Consider the following 16,796-nt stretch of genomic DNA (forward strand, 5'->3'; position numbering starts at 1 on the left):
CAGGTGCATCAAACCACTCAGCTCCTCCATTTTTCCTGTGACTGATTGGTCAAAGTCGTCACCAAGACCCTGAGGATCATGTAATCCTTTAATTTATGAAAACACTCCAAGATCTGAAGGCAAACTTCATTCTTCCTCCTCAATCTGTGAATCTGCCTGTGATTAAAAGGAAACTCTGGTGTTTATTAAATTAAGTAGAAGCTAAACAAAAACTGTGTGCATGCTGCTTAGCGTTTTAATACTGTTGTAAATTATATTTTAATTCACAGAATGCCAAGTGTTGGCATGATTATTACAGACCTGGGAGGCTGCTATTCTTCTTCTCTCTGACAAATCCAGGTAGATTAGTTCTGTCTGTCTCAGCTGGAGCAACAAATGAATTTGGCTCAGAAACCTCCCAGACACTGCAACACACACACACACACACACATGTTCCCATGCTGACTATCATTTTCTCAGAAATACACCTCCATCCACCCCCTGCATGCTCTCCTCATATTCACCCACACATAGCTCCACTGTATCCACGCATACATCATACAACACACTTATTCACAGTGCGAGAACTAACCAAACACACACTCTCATGAATACATCCCTGTATAGTGTGTGTAGGTGTGTGTGTGCATGTGTGTGTGTGGTACAGAATAGAGCAGGAGCGACAAGCTGCCAGGTACCATTTTAGATCCAAACACAATAGACTTTATTGACTCTGTTCATGCTCAAATGTGTGTTTCTGCAAGGTGAACATGTGTGTTTCCGCTGATAAGTCTATTCAACAGCTGCTTGTGGTAACACTGCCCCCTGGTGTCAAAGCAGAGGAAGTGCGGCCTGGAGCATAACCCCGCCGGGAGGCGCTTGGTGTTTAATGAGATGTTTAATTACAAATTTATTAGAAAGTGGTAAAGTCTTAAAGCGGGCAGATATAGCAGGAATAATGATGGATGAGGAAAATAAAAACAGAATCAAATGCAGCTTGAGACATCCAAGAAAACCACAACATTTTAGTAAATACTTTGATTTATTCAGTCATCAATTACATCAAAACACTGCAACATTTTAAATCCCTTCACTGAAAAGGTAAAGGCAGAAGCACAAGGCTTATCTATGCCTGTCCTAGTCATCACATTAAACTAAATTACTCCTATAGTCATTACAATATTTAACCCCGCCGCCCCCAAACTTTTCACTTATTGTATAAAAATCACTATAAACAGAAAAAGAAAATGCAAAACCAAAACAAGTAGGACACAATCTGTAGTTATTTACTCTTGTAACCATCAAATACTTTTCCATAATTGTTTTTAATTTTTTTTATATAAATTTTGTAAGTTAATCCTTTCATGCGACAAGATGCCGCCCTGGGCGGTTGCCCATATCAGAAACCACCACTGGCTGTAGGCAAATTACGGCACTTCATACACTGCAACTTCCTGGTGGCACTTGTTGTTCAACAATAATTGAATATATTTTTTTGGTATCTTTTGATTACCCAATCCATGCATGGATCATCACAACACAAAACTTTAGTCAAAATCTTTGGGAGGAAAATTTTAAAAATGGGCAAAGTATGGAAAAAAAAAATTAATATTTAATCAAAACTAGCAAACGCACTCTAAAACTAACTGAAACTAAATTAGACATTCACAATTACATACAACTAAACTAATGAAAACGTTAGTTTTAGAACCCTGATTGTATCATCCATGCAAATTATTTCCACATTTTATCACCCCTGCTGCATGTTTTATCATTGCTGTACATCAGTGTAGGTGTGTAGTTGGGTGTGAATGTTTTATCATTATGAGCATTATTAATAAAGATACTCTAATTCAATAAAAATCCTCCTGTCATTTCATGAGCAGCTTCATAAAATAAATTAGATTTTATTGCTGCTGAACAATCTCCTGCTGTTAAACGGTAATTTCCTGTATAAATTACATTTCCAGTATTTAGCATTAGTTTGAACTCGGAGCTGTGAGCTTCTCTGATGTGTAATTTCCGCCATCAAAGAGCCGTTTCTGTGTCTTCGTGATCATTCTGCTCTCTTTATTGCTCCATTTTTTTCTGCATCTCTTAAAGTTTGAGCCATTAACATGTCAACAGCACAATTTGCATTATGCGTGTGCCGGAGCTGCTGCTGAGTCGTAAACCAATCAGTCAGCAGTATTCAAAGTAGGGAAGGGGAAATTACTGTATTTCATGAATTAGATTTGCAGCTCAGACCAGTTGCTGTAAAAACTCCCCTGTGTTAAGAACTCATGGAGCGAAATTATTCACATTCAAGGTTGGAGGAACGTGTGTTTTGGGAAATCCAGCCTTGGATTATGAGGGGAAAAAATGATTTCAGCAATAAATGCAGGGAGCTGAACGACTTGGTGAGCAGTTTTATCATTTTAAAAAGTGTTGCTTTGCATCAACAAGTTACAAAACTGGACCTGTTTATTTTGGAAATCTCATGACAGTTTCTGTTTTTTTTTTTTTTTTGGTTTTGAACTTGGAAAACCCCCATGGAGGCCATTGTTGCCCAGTCTCTCTTTTGACCTCTGACCTTAGAGGCAGTAAGACTTGTGGAGCTTGTTTTTGTTTTGATTTTTTTCTGTGAAACATTGGATGAGTTGTTGAGCTTTAGGGTTCTGGTTTTTCCACATGTGGATAATTGGCTTTTATTGTGGTTCTCTGGAATCAAATAAGCATTGAAACAATTTCAACATTGAGAGTAACTTCTTGATTTTTATTGCTCAGGCAGGAAGAAGGTCATAAATGAGGATAAACACGTTTAAATCATGATTTAACAAAAGACTTTAGAGCTTTTTGGAATGATGTGGATGTGGATCAGCCATTCAGCAAACATTAAATCATAAATGTTCCCCAAACTCCTGAAGTAATTTGTGATGAATACTGATTTACTGCTTATTTCACAGAACAGCCAGGTCTATTAGAACCATATAAAAATAGTGACATGAAGCTGAAGTTGGCGTCCGATTGAAGTCCAACCTTGGAAACGACTAAAGGGCGATTCCACCCAATTTTGAGACTTTGGTTTCCACTGTCTGAAAGTTCAGAGAATAGTTTGAGAGGTTTGAATGGTGGAAGTTAATATATGTCCATCAGTGCATGATTGGATGAACACTGTGCATTGATATATATATCAGTGCACAGTGTTCATTGAAATATGTAGAATTCTGTTAAATTTTGTAAAAACTAAATTCTAATGTATTTTGAAAGTGATTTGTCATGTGTAGTATTAATGGATGTTAAGATTTACTTAAAGTAAAACAAGCTACAAACAGGAAAATATTTTCAAATAATCAATCTTTGTCATAAAAAATGATCAATTTTACTTATTTTGATTAAATAAATGATTTAGATGGACTAAACTTATTTAAAAATCTTTACTTTTGTGCTTAGATATAAATGAGTGAGGCATACTAGAATTCATGATATTTAAATTTACTTTAAAAATGTTAGTGCAAATTGCAATGTGTTTTTTTTTTTTTGTTTGTTTTAGTAGATCTTGAAAATACAATCTGAAAAGAATATCTGGTTTGTAAAAATTAAATCTAATCTTTGCAGAAAACGTCTTGTTCATAAAGCATGTTTAAAGCTCATTATTTATAGTAAGCAACATATATTATATCTTTGAACTTTTACTAATGAGGTAGGAACAACTCAGTGTTTAAATTAAGCAAAATTACTAAGTTGACATTTATTTCTCACTATTTAACAGAGGTTTATTGTACACCAAAAATATGACAAGTTTTCCACTGATAAAATATCAGCTGTAATAACACTATTACAGCTGATATTGTTATATTATAATTATAAAATGTTATAATTAAGCATTTATTCTATTCCCAAATAAAACATTTTTCCACTAATTAACTTTTTTATTGAATAATCCCGATCTGACTAATTTATCTATAGTTTATGTAAATATCTAACAATGTTTAACTGATTTTTTATTTACATAGGTGCATGTTTAATTCCTTGCTTAAAAATAAGAATTTTTCTGGTTCTCAATCTAGCTGTTGTTCCAGCATGCTTCCAGCAGAGGGCGCAGTCAGCTGCATAGTCACTTCCTCCTCATGGATGGAGACGAGATGGAACTTCAGGAAGCGACAGCAGAAAGGATGAAAGGTCAGGAGGAAGAGGGCATCATCATCATCAGTTCATCACTGAGTGAAAATGGCTCCTTAGGTTTGGGTGAAGATCAGGAATGAAACCTGGATTCTCATTTCTAGAATAGCCACTAAAGTAAAATTAAATGTTTTGTTACTGCAGAAACAAAAGTAATGCTTCATTTTATTATGTGAGTCACAGTTTATCTTTTTAAAAAGACCTTTAATTTGCCATTTAATTCAAATTTAAAACTGCAGTCGGTGCCATAAAAGTAACACTGAAATACTTTGAATAGATCAGGTATAATGTTAAGCTTTATATTTAAATTTTAACACAAACTAGAAATAATGTGTATTTGATCAAAAAAGGAGCATCACTGACAGTTCTACAATATGGAAAACAATATTTTCATGAAAAAATTAATTAAATGTAAAAATAAATACCATGTTCCACACGGGGGGAAATTACAGAAGAGTTTAGAAATGCATGGAGAATTTAATTTAAGAAATACCACAGAAGAAGAAATGAGGAGGAGGGTTCTGAGTTTAAAGTCACGTGTTCCTAACAGAAACGTTTAAGTTCTGCAGAGTTGGAACGAAGGAGGTTATTCAGCATTTTGACTGAGGAGAGTTGAAGGAGGAAAGTGTCCGAAAGTTGCAGCACAGTGTTTCTGGAGGATTGCAGTTGGGCATCCCTAATCTAAAGCAAACATGAGAAATTTAAAAATATTTTAGGAAATTGTATTTTTGCATGACGTGCATTAATATTTCTTGTTTTTGGATGGTGGAGACATGGAACTCTTATGAATGTTAAAACTTCTTTCTCCATTTTCAAACTATGGAAATGTTGAAAGTTTTCACCTGCAGATAAAGTTCAAATCTTACTAATTAATCTCTCTGTAGATGTTTTGAATCTTCCTGCACGTTCCTTATTCTTTTCTTAAACTGTTGCTTTTTAAGGAATACTGACTGATTTTTGTCTGTAAGAGAAGTTCTAGTGAATACTTCCCACGCAGTGTCACTAGTTTGTTTCTAAATTGTGTTGGTTTCATTTTAAAAAAATAGAAAATGTTTGATAAATCGTAGCTTGGCTTGGTGAGTCGTCTGGCATTTTTCCCTCTCAGTCTCCATCTGATTAAAGTGGCTCCACTTTTGTTTTCATTTTTAAATCATCTGCTGTGCCATAAATTGTCTCCCTCACAGTTCTGCTTGTGTTGCTGTTGCTCTTTAATCTGGCTTCCTGCAGGAAAAGGAATTGCTGAAAAGTTTATGACGGACACAAAAGGGGCAATTTGATGTTCCTGAAAGGAGCAAAGCTCTGAGTGATGATTCATCACTTTGATTCACCTGCATTTTTCCATAACTGAAAGTCTCTCTCTCTCTTACAGTCTGAATTAATCACAAACATCTGTTTCCAACTTGGAAACTTATAGCTTCTTCCCTCAGTAACAGTCTCCACTCTGAAGAGTGTGGTTGTGTTTTTTGTTTGTTTGGGTTTTTGTTTTTTGTTATATATACTAGGCAAAAAAAAATCTTTAATTTCTTTGTGGGTCTTAAAAATAGAAAAATATAATTAGTCTTTCTCTAGTCGTCCAGTCAGGAACTTCAACATTCAATGTGAAAACTGAGAGCAGTGAAGTCTGGGATGGAGAACTGAGCACTACGCTACTCTGTCCTACGCTATGCTACGCTACGCTACGCTACGCTATGCCGTCACCTTGGGGTGAATTTGATGGGACATCCAGAGGGCCAGATTCAGGAGGACATGGAGACCTGGATTAAGACCTGTGTGTTTTTTTTGTTTTGTTTTGTTTTTATTGTTGTTTTTCTTTTGTGTTTTTTTTTGTTTGTTTGTTTGTTTGTTTTTCTTTTTCTTTTTAATATAAAAACATGCAGTAGATTGATCTGGCATCCAGACTTTAAAGTCTGGTTATATGTATTTAAAGATCAGATAGTTTCAGGTTGTTTTTACAGGAAGGTAACTATCCTGGTCTGAATTGTTCCTGCAGGTTTCTTCAAGCTGTGCTGCACAGTGCACTCAGATGAATCATACCGGATGCCTTTTATTTTTAGCTTGGATAAAAAGAAGGATCTTTAAATAAGACAATTAGAGCAGCTTAGGACTGAAAGCTTTGCTGAGATGTTTCTTCACTTCTTTATCATGGACTCTAAAATCTTTCATGAAAACATGTTTTTAAGATTAAAACATATTCAGGAAAATATCTATTTGGTTGTACATAACTACAATTACTGTACAGTTGTGTGGTTTTCTTGTTTCCTACTGGAAAATGCTGCAGAACCAAGCGTCTCCATTTCTGCCTGAGCGATTGTGAGTAGTTCAGAAATGTTCATCGAATGCTAATAATGTTCCTGTGTGACACAGCTGGAGGACAGTCATTTTCAGGCTTACAGTCTTAAATTAGTAGGATGCAGCGACGTTCTCCATCATGGCTGCAGTTTTCCATTAATTCCTCGACATTTCGTTCTTCCCTTCTCGCACATTTCTCACACACTCCACAAGCCCGTCATCATTTCTCACTCCTTCCCCATCCTGCTCTGATCGTCTGCTTCTGGATGAGGCCATAGTGATCTCCATGGAAACAGCCCAGCAACAGGCTGGGTCTTGGTGTCCAATCAGAGCGGACTCTGTTCCCGTAGACAGTCCAATGGGAGAGCCGGGCAGAGGGGTGTTTAGGGGGGTTTAGTGCACCCATCAAGGTGAATGCTCAGGAAGGCGTGATCCTAAAGCTCACTTCCTCTTTCGCCTGAGAATGTCATCAGATCAGCGGTAGAACAGAGACTGTGACAGTTTTTTTCTTTGTGTTTTTTTCTTATGTATAAATTTAAAAAGACTTGTGGAATAACTTGATAAACTAAAATGTTGAAAACTGAAAATTGGCATGATAAATTAAATTAGAAAAAACTAAATTCAAGTTAAACAAAATTCAAGGAATGACAGAAAAAAAGATCAATAACTGTTTTTCTTCTATTGAGGAAGAAAAGCGTAGTTTTAGTTTCTGAATATGGATTTGGATGGTTTCATCTTTTTCACCAACCAACAATTGGTTTTCAAAGCTATTTTTGAAGGCACAATTATTGCATTTTGCAAATTAATATGAAACAATCTGACTTATTTATTTGTTTGAGACGTTTTCATCTGAAAATCTGCACAGAAAATATTCAACATTTTACTAAATTTTCTAAAGCTGGAATGAAAGACGGAGAAACACTTTGCTGAATCTGTTGGGTCTCTGAAAGCTTTAGAAACTGCTGCAGACTCTGAACGCCGCTGTGGTCCAGAGGATTCTCTAATTTCCCTGATGGTATGAAAATCCCTCAGAGCTCCCTGGAAGAGCCGTCCTGATGGATGCCTGCAGAAAAATGATCAATTAGCTTATTGTGCTACACACGGCTGGACAAAAAGCACCAGCATATTTTGTGAATCATGATCTTGACGAATTGCAGACCACAGCAATCGGCAACCATTTCCCGGACTGCGACTCCAGGGTTCCCTCCTGGGGGCCGGGGAGCATGGCAGCGAGCAGCTGGTGGCTGAGGCTGGGCTCCTGGGGGTCAGCCGGTGTCGGGAAGCCCCCTCCATATTTAGTTGGTTTCTGCCAGGAGAAATCCCTGGACATCATAATCTGACTTTCTGGCTGCAGGATGTTGACTCAGTGGTGGGAAAGAGCAGGAGTTTGTGTGCACTGTTGAGAGATTACAACTAATTGGACTCACCTCAATTAAAGTTTAGGCTCTAACTCAATTTTAGAATTGCAGCGAGAGGAATACTCGTCTCTGTGATGAAGATCTTCCTTTTTATGGCTTTAAGTGACTTTTTAGAGTTTATTTACCCAACATCAGCTGAGATTACTCATTCTTGTTTGAGCGTATTCTGTTCTGTTTGATGAATAGCCTTCCCAGTCTGACTCTGTGCAAGCTGCTGTCCATGTCTGACCACAGTTTTGTGTATGTAGTATCAGACGATGTTTGACGAAGTGTTTTTGTAATCGTATCATCAGAACTGCGGAGTCATTTGAACAGATTTGAAAAGAAAGGTTGTTAACTGATCATCTCTTCTTGTTTCTGGTTGGGTTAGTGACAGACCTGAGGTGAACTGGAAATGTTTGGTTTAGATCTATGGGAAAGTTTCTGTTACGATCTGGGAAACGCTGAGAACTGCTGAAGTTAGTGAGTCTGAAGTCACCAATCTTTGAAAACTGGAATCTTTTTTCCAAACCCAGATCCTGTCACCAGTGATTACAGGTTTTATCATCAATCTGGATTTTCTTCCACTTGTTACTCAGTCACTAAATAACCACAGTAAGAGTAAATTCCTCAGTTGTTACCTTCTTGTGCACTAAGTGATGCGTTAAGAGGCCGGGTTAATCTACAGCCGTCCATTAAAGGAGCTGCAGCCCATTATCCCACCACCTAAAAGCCTGGATGTGCCGTTACATAACACTGCAGTTAAACCAGACAGAACCATCAGGCAGTCAGACGGCAGAAAAACCCGTCTGTCACTTTGTGGATGGATTTATCATGACTTCACAGAATGGAAGAAAAGCTATTATTGTAGTAAAGACTGATATCTAGAGATGTTTCCACTGAGCCTACATGTGGGTTCATCATGGTGGCAGTCATCCGCCAATCACATGACCTCCCAATTCAGGATACGGTTGCTTAGCAACAGCCCCCACCCTCCCATGTTACCCATCGAACAGCGATCGTGTAGTTGAGAACAGGGGTTGAGAGTGAGAGCAGAGTTTATTTATAGAAGCCCTGGAAAAACGAGGGAATTACGTGTCGTGTCTAAAATTAAACTCACTATAATCCCCCTCCTCTCTTTCCATCTCTCTCTCTTTTTCATTCACTTTTTTCTCACATTCATTCATAGATGCAGTGGAAATAAGGTCGAGATCCGGCGACCAGGGAACGTCGGGAATGTGGGTGTGAGAGGACAGAAGGTCTAGTTGTGAAATGCCATCCAGTCATAACAGATAAAGTGAGTTATATTCACCTCATACAGAGAAACCAAAATCTCTAAATATGAACGGGAAAAAAATCCCAAATGTTTACATTAACACACTATAAACGACTCGTAATGTCAGAAATTCACTTCATAAAAGTCCATAGCAGACAAACCTCAATGCACTAAATCATAGACTTTTTCCTATTAACGTTGCTGTCAGAGCTGCCGGCACACAAAGTTAAATCACTCTGCAGGTTCGGCGTCTCCATGAGTCCCGCGAAGGGGATCCATTTTAGACGGCGCCGAGCCACAGCCGGGATAAAATGGTGAGCCAATCAGAGAGGAACAACAGCTGTCTGTGTAATAGATGGATGGAGCCTGAGAGGTGACAGCGTGACGGGCTGCGAGGGAGGGATGAGCATGAGCAGAGACAAAAGAAAAGTGTGACTGATATGAGAGGAAAAATGGAAGAGAGGGTGGCAGACAAGAAGGTGCTAAACAACACAAGACACCTAGAGCAACTAGATTGCTTATTCGTACAACCATATAATTGTTTTTGCTTCTTTTGTTACATTTCAGTGTTTCAGATCATCATATTATAACTGACATTAAATAAAACTCAGTCAGCAGTGTAGTAGAAGTAAGAAATACTGCCTCCTGCGGATGGGAATCGCATGTAAACCGTCTGTTTCTGGCCACTTTTGTGGAAAATTTCCAGTGAAATCAGGGATGAATTGGAGCAAAATATGTGTGAATCTTTTGATTTTTGCGTAAATTAAAAAATTCTGGAGGGAGGTAATTTGGCGTCTGGAGTCTAGAGGGCCACATTAAAAGCTACGGTGGGCCAGATTTTGCCCCTGGGCCTCGACTTTGACACGTGATCTGTTGGTTTGCTATGCCTGAACTGGAAAAGTTATACAGAAAATTCAAAACCCGGTGTGTTTTTAAAAAATTGCAACATTTAGGATGCCATAACTGGCTTAATGCCTGTAGATTTCCCCAGGCACAGCAAAGCCCCGTGTGGCCCTTGTGGAGTAAATTAACCAATTTTATCCTCGGGTCTTATCGAATCTAAGGCTCCCTACGCCGGTACATGATGGACGGCCTGTGATTTCCTCTACAAGGTCACCCAGACATGGATTCCCAGAGAAACCAGGGCGGCATTTGTTTGTGGGCCAAATGAAACATCAACATTACAGAAGATAAGAGGACAGGGAGAGAGAGAAGATGGATGTCTGAGGTTGTTTCATTACTCTGGCTAGCTGGTTGGCAGATCTAAAGGAGAAGCATTGAAGTATTTAACCAATATAAACAACCTAACTCAGAACATGAACTTGCTGAAATCAAACTTTTGATAGATTTAGAATATGTAGACTTGAGGTTTTACTTTGCAAATTGATTCACTTGAGTGTCTTAGATTTTTACTACCTGGATGAGAAAATTCTTACTTTTCTATTTCTTTACACGAGTGGAATTATTTTTATACTGTGAAAATGTTACAGATCTGTTCTTCCCTCCACTACAAAAACAGAAAATCTTACCAACTAATTTTGGTTCATTTTCTAGTGCAAATATTTTGGTACACTTGAAAAAAGACAAACTTAACATACAAGTAACTTTACAGCAAGATATAGTACCTTGTATTGCTTCAATAATTCTTTGATATTGATAAAGTTATACTTCCACTGGCAAATTATTCATACATGTAAGTGACTATGAGGATTTGATTTATCAAGATAACTTTAGTAAATACAACTAGTTCATCATCTAAACTGAGTAAATAGAGAATGAGGATGTAAAATTGCATTATTCATATCCATTAATTGATTGTGACATTTATTAACTCAATATGTTTCTTGGAGCATTTTACCCAGGGTGCACCAGGCTCTCACCCATTGATTTATCGCACACAAAAAAAATCATACAAATTTTAATTTATCATTGTCTCAATAAATGTAAATTAATGATGTCAAATAAACAAAACTGTATTATCAGAAATGTAGTTTTAGCCATTTTCTCCATTGATTTCACAGGAAGCAAATGCAAAAATATGATTGAGAACAATTTCTGTGTGCAGCAGTTTAGTGATATAAATCCACTTCTTTCTTAGTGGAGTTCTGAGGAAAACTGCAGTGAAATTCTACATCCAGATCATCTACCCGTATGTCCAGTTACGTACATGTATAGAAAAAGGGTGGGTGCTGTTTTTTAAGTGATTACAAAACATCTCAATATTTTTCACAATGTTTTTTCAGTGCCATTGTGTGTTTGAATTGACATTTAGCTCATTGCACTTCTAATCTATTATGCACATTTATCCAACACTTTTTGTTGAATTTTAATTATTTTTACATTGAGAGCAAGTGTCACATCTTTTTAAACCTGCATTCAATAGACAAAGTAAAATTTTAATGAAGTGTGTAAAATAACTAATACATTCACTTTAATAATAAAGCTGCAGAAAAACTGCTGGAGTTTCTTCCTGCTTGTGATGAAGTATGAGGCTTTAGCACTTCAGCTTTATGGTTGCATCGTGAGTCATTCTCTCTCTTTCTCCTCCTCTCTCACCCATCTTCTCCTCCTTCCCCCACTCTGGGAATTATGCAACGCTCCACAGGCCTATCAGGAGACAGGATGGAGGGGAGGACTGTGTGAGTGGGATGAGGTGATGTTGCAGTCAATGGTCGAGCAGAGAGAGGAAAACTGGAAGATGACTGGTCTTTAAACCAATCTTACGTTCATCCTCCATCTCCACCATCCTGCTTCCTTCAAGGTCATTGACAAGGACAGTCTAAAACACCTTCTCCTGTCTGTGATTGGCCGTCACAGTGGAACAGGTTCTTAAAGCAACAGCTGCATAGTAAATTTTGGCAGCCATGTTTACCAGAGTAAAGTACCAGCTGGAGGAGGCATGGCTGTTTGACAACTTCTTTTCGTCTCATGGATTTTTCCCAAACTACTTCCTAAAATATTTATCACACACTTTAAAAATAGTGGTCAGAGTAGCCAGCAGGTCCATGATTTCTGGTCTGTTCACGCGTCCAAATAAAGAGCAAGGTCGGACTCACTTCCTGCCCCTCAGTTATTGATCAGCAGTTATGAGCTGCTGTAAACTGCACTTGCAGTAACTAACACAACGCACAATCTGTGTTGTTGTTTTTCACCAAGTAAAATTTTGAATTTGTATATACAAATTTATTCTTTGTAAAAATGGCACTTTAGTTTTTTTAAAATGGAAAATAGCAGAGAAGAAATTAAAAGGACCGAGACTCCAGACTCTACACAGGTTTATTATTGTGAATAGAAAACAGACTTGAATAAATTAATTTAAGTCCTCATCTTGGCATTATAGGTGAGCAAATTGCTGAATGAGCGTCAAATTAAGAGTTCATGTCTTGTGAACAGTAGACGTACTGCAGGAGGAATATGGCAGACATTTTGCTTTAAAATTGCTCCAGAACTCAGATTGTTTCTCCTCCCCAAAACATAAAACAGAACCTTTACTCTGGTGATCCCAGCCTCTCTCTACCTTCAAGTGTTTCCATTAAAAGATGTGATCTCTGACTGGAGCAGAAAGTGCACGGAGTGTGTGGGAGGCAGAACCATCCAGACACACAGATTTCCACAAACCGACACACAAATAGAAACTTCTTTAAGGTGGAGTGAATTATTTATTGTGCATCGAAAAGCTGTGCACCACCAGAAACGACGAGGAAAAAGCAAATGTTACAGAATATGAAAAACATTAAACATTAGAGCTTCTTAATATCCTTTTCTAGATTTTTTTATCAGCATGTTATTATTTAGCATGTTTTCATGCCATCCTGCATGTTTTCAAGTTCTTAAATATGCCATCCAATCAGGTTTCTTAGATAAATCAATCCAACTGTTTCCTGACAAAATGTGGACAACAAATTACATTCAAAACCATCCAGAGACATTTTGACATAAATTGCAGTTTAAATGCTTAAAACGAGAGAAGTCTCTCTGGTATAACTCAGGTTTTCTGAGAATTCACTCCATAAAAACATCAATGTTCAAAAAATAATAAAATACTGGAATGTGTTTGTGGTATTAAACCCACCTGTCACAAAACCTTTTAGGTGATCTTAAACTGTTTCCCCCAGAATAGTCTTGCCAGCTGAAGGTTTATACTGTTTTTTTTTATGTAATGTTGTAAAATTTGATTCATTTTTCTTTCCACTCTGCTAGCTCTGAATCAGAAGGGTTTCTACAGAGCAATAAAAAAAATACATTTATTACTTCTGCTCTGAAAATGCTTCTAAATTCAAACAGAAAGAGCCTGGGAGGGAAACCACTAAGAAATCTGAGTTTCTCTCATACACCTGTTGCAACCGTGGTCAAAGGTCATGAATCATCACATTTAAAACACAAAAATCGTATAAACTACCAAACTTTTATAAATTCACCTTCATATTGCTTTTTAAAGCGCTTGTTCATTTTATGAAGCACTTTTCTTATGAAGCACAAATGCAGCCTTATGCCATTTACAACAGACAATAAAAACGTTTTGTAGAAAATATATATTACCCCTTAACTGTGTAAAAATAAAAAAGCGTTGTTTTCATGGAAATATGAACTTGGCATGTAACTACATTCAGTCCTGCTTTCAACACTTTTCTTTCAAAAATGTCCCCTGTTCCAACCAGTTGTTACAGTTTGCAAGAGAGGAAAGGTTTACTGTAATATTTCTCGTTTGAGAAGTGCTGCCTCCATTGTTCTGACACACCCTGACAGCTGGAGACATGCAAGAGTGGCTACGGTTGTGAGAGGAAAGTAAAGAGGAGGATCAAATGAGGTGCAGGAGAGAAGGAGGAAGCTGAGGAATGGAAATTTAGAGGAGACCAACGAGTATGAATGTATTACCATACATTCTGGCTCCTTTCTCGTTTGTAAACCAGTCTTAAATGGATTATTTTATATATTTTTCATTCATTTTATTCTGCAGCATGCTGATTTTCTTTCTTGAAGGTCCAGTGAGCGAAAGTTGCATCAGATTGTATTTATAACTCCAAAATTCACTGGTAATTAAAGCATTTGTCCACATAAAGTAGAAAAGTCATCATAATTATAGTAAATATTACATTAAATTCAGTGAAAAAAGAACAAAAATGGGTAAGAACAACATTGTCAGTTTGTAGATCCTGATGACATTCAAAAGTGCACAATCTGAAAACGAGCTCAATTAAAAACTGGAACTTCTGAAGATTTTTTTATTTAATCTCTTAGTTTGATTAAAATGTTCTTTTGCAGTCAATAATTCTGGTTTTCCAATGGAATGTTTTTATTTCATTTTATTAATTTAACAGCTCAAGGTACTTCAAGACAAACTCAATTCATGTAGAGTAATGGAAAATTCAGCTGCAAAGCAATAAAGTCATGTAAGTTTTAGATCTGGTCACAGATCAACACAAAAATATGTCAGTCATATGCAATGTAGCATTTATGCTAATTGGTAAAACAATCATTTAAAGAAGAGCAGACAGTTACATTAAACCAAACAAAGATATTACATAAAACTAATGGCAACAATAGTTTTGTTAAAGATTTAATCCAGGAAAAACTCCATAGCTAAACATTATGTGTGCCACATAATGAGGCACACTTGGTAAGAAAAACGAAGAGACGCAACATTAACAGCTGCATTCATTGAAAATAATGCATAAATGAAGAGGAGCAGCAGAAATATACCAGAGGGAAAATGTGAATTCTGGAAAGACTGATTATGTAATTTTTAGCAAAAATACAAGTGTGTGTGCACTAAAAGTAGTCAAGAAAAGGGCATCATTTCAAGTTTCTCTACTTTTTGCCAAAAATGTGCACCGGACAGACACAGTGAAAGGAACAGCTGAAAACAATATTTGCAAAAATTAAAAATATATTATTGCTTACTAATTATTGCATTTATTATATGCATTTTGGTATTTGAATTGGTATTATGAAATACATTAACTCTCTAATTACTGAGGTGCACTTGTAGTTAATCTCTGCTCACAAAATACAATCACTGTTTTATTCCTAATGTTTATGGGTCAGTTCACCTAAATCTGTTGGTATCATTCCTGTATATAAAGAAATTTTACTTTGCCAACTATCACACTTTTATACATTTCTTTTGTAAGAAAAAACCCCAGCACACTACTGACACAATATTTCCATTTTCTATTTCTGGAACATCCCGGGTAAAAAGATTGTTTTTGTTTGATGGATGACTGAGCAGCGCAGAAACCAGGTCACTCCGGAGTGATGACAGAGTATCGATCCTACCTGGACACAGAAATGCCTGCAGACAATCACATCCAGATATTTTCACAGCAGCATGCATGCTCCTATATGATGAAATACTAAAAGATTTCTAAGACACTGCTTGGTGTCATTTAATCTCCTGTATCAAGGTAGCTTAATATATATTTATGCATAAATGGCAGCAGCTCCTCTTGGTGCAGTAGGGTCTCTAATTTGTCTGCAATCTTCCACAGCAGGTGATGAGCACAGAAACAATCTGTTATGTAATGTTGTTACAACAGACTGTGAATATGACATTATTTCCAGCTTGTACTGTGATTTATTTTTATTCCACTTGTGCTTGAGTTTTGGCCAAGTTAAATTGATCTGATTCATTTCTTTGAATTTACCTTCTTCCAGCTATTTTCTTTTGCTGTTTTGCTTCCTCCTTTGCGCTGCCAGGTCAAATATGCCATGCAAATTGCAGATATGCATCAATAAATAAAGCTTTAGTTCTGCTCAGAAGTGATGTCAATAAACCACAATTTCAGAAGCATTTATGAAACATTGGATAACAAAATGTCAATCTGTACTGAATTATAAATACAGGACAAAAGTTTTAAATTCTTCTTAATATCAAGTTTTTCAGTGAATGTTCTGTATGTTCTGATGACTTCTAGAGTAATGAAAATGTAATGTTGACAAAGGTTTCTCCGATAGATGCCTACTGATTAATTCAGCAAATCAGATTATAATCTAATCAAAGTTTCCAAGGGGGATAAAACATTTTGCAAAACACAGTCATTCTATATTTCTCATTATTTTTGCTTCCAAGCAGGCCAGTTTTTCCTGTAATATTTTAATTTTCTTTGGACTTTGGTTGTTCTTTTTTTTACTTAGTTTTACTTTAGCTATTATAGTTGATTGATTCAGCATACTGGACAATGTGTGCATAAAAAATGACAAGAATTTGATGTAGTTTTTGCAAGATATTGACATACATACCACAGTTTTTTAAACACCATTTTTTTCAGTGGAAAAATCTACTTTCAAAAAAAATACATTGAAGTTTGTGATTGTAACTTCAAAATGACTTACTAAGCTATTAACTCTGCAGTAGAAATTATTTTAACTGGTTCAACAAAAATCACAATTTAATTATATTTAATAAATGTATTTATGCAATACTATCAGGCACAGACACACCACTGATGACAAAATAGTTGTGTTCTGAGATAGCATTTTTAAACTTGTCAAATCGTAGTTAATGTTATATAAATAATGCTATAACTCAATTAAATTGGAAAACTTGCCACTTAATAGAATTACCTTTGCCAGTTATTCTGGGAACTATTTACTTTGCGGAGAGTTATGGTTGTCGGGAGATGAGGTCTTTGGCTGTCACGGCAGTCTGCGTGCAGCCTCGGAGGGAGACGGCATCCGAGAGGGAGAGAGAAGGC

At 36.7% G+C, this 16,796-nt stretch overlaps 1 long non-coding RNA gene across 1 annotated transcript; it reads left to right on the forward strand.

Moving 5' to 3' along the window:
* LOC107837086 (uncharacterized) lies at positions 1 to 13,185 on the forward strand. Its single transcript, XR_001663065.1, has 4 exons — positions 1 to 80; positions 4,029 to 4,140; positions 9,016 to 9,123; positions 11,717 to 13,185. It is a non-coding gene; the product is annotated as an uncharacterized LOC107837086 (long non-coding RNA).
* The last annotated feature ends 3,611 nt before the right edge of the window (positions 13,186 to 16,796 follow it).

Source organism: Poecilia formosa, unplaced genomic scaffold, assembly GCF_000485575.1.
Source record: "Poecilia formosa unplaced genomic scaffold, Poecilia_formosa-5.1.2 Scaffold112, whole genome shotgun sequence".
In the NCBI taxonomy this organism is placed as follows: Eukaryota; Metazoa; Chordata; class Actinopteri; order Cyprinodontiformes; family Poeciliidae; genus Poecilia; species Poecilia formosa.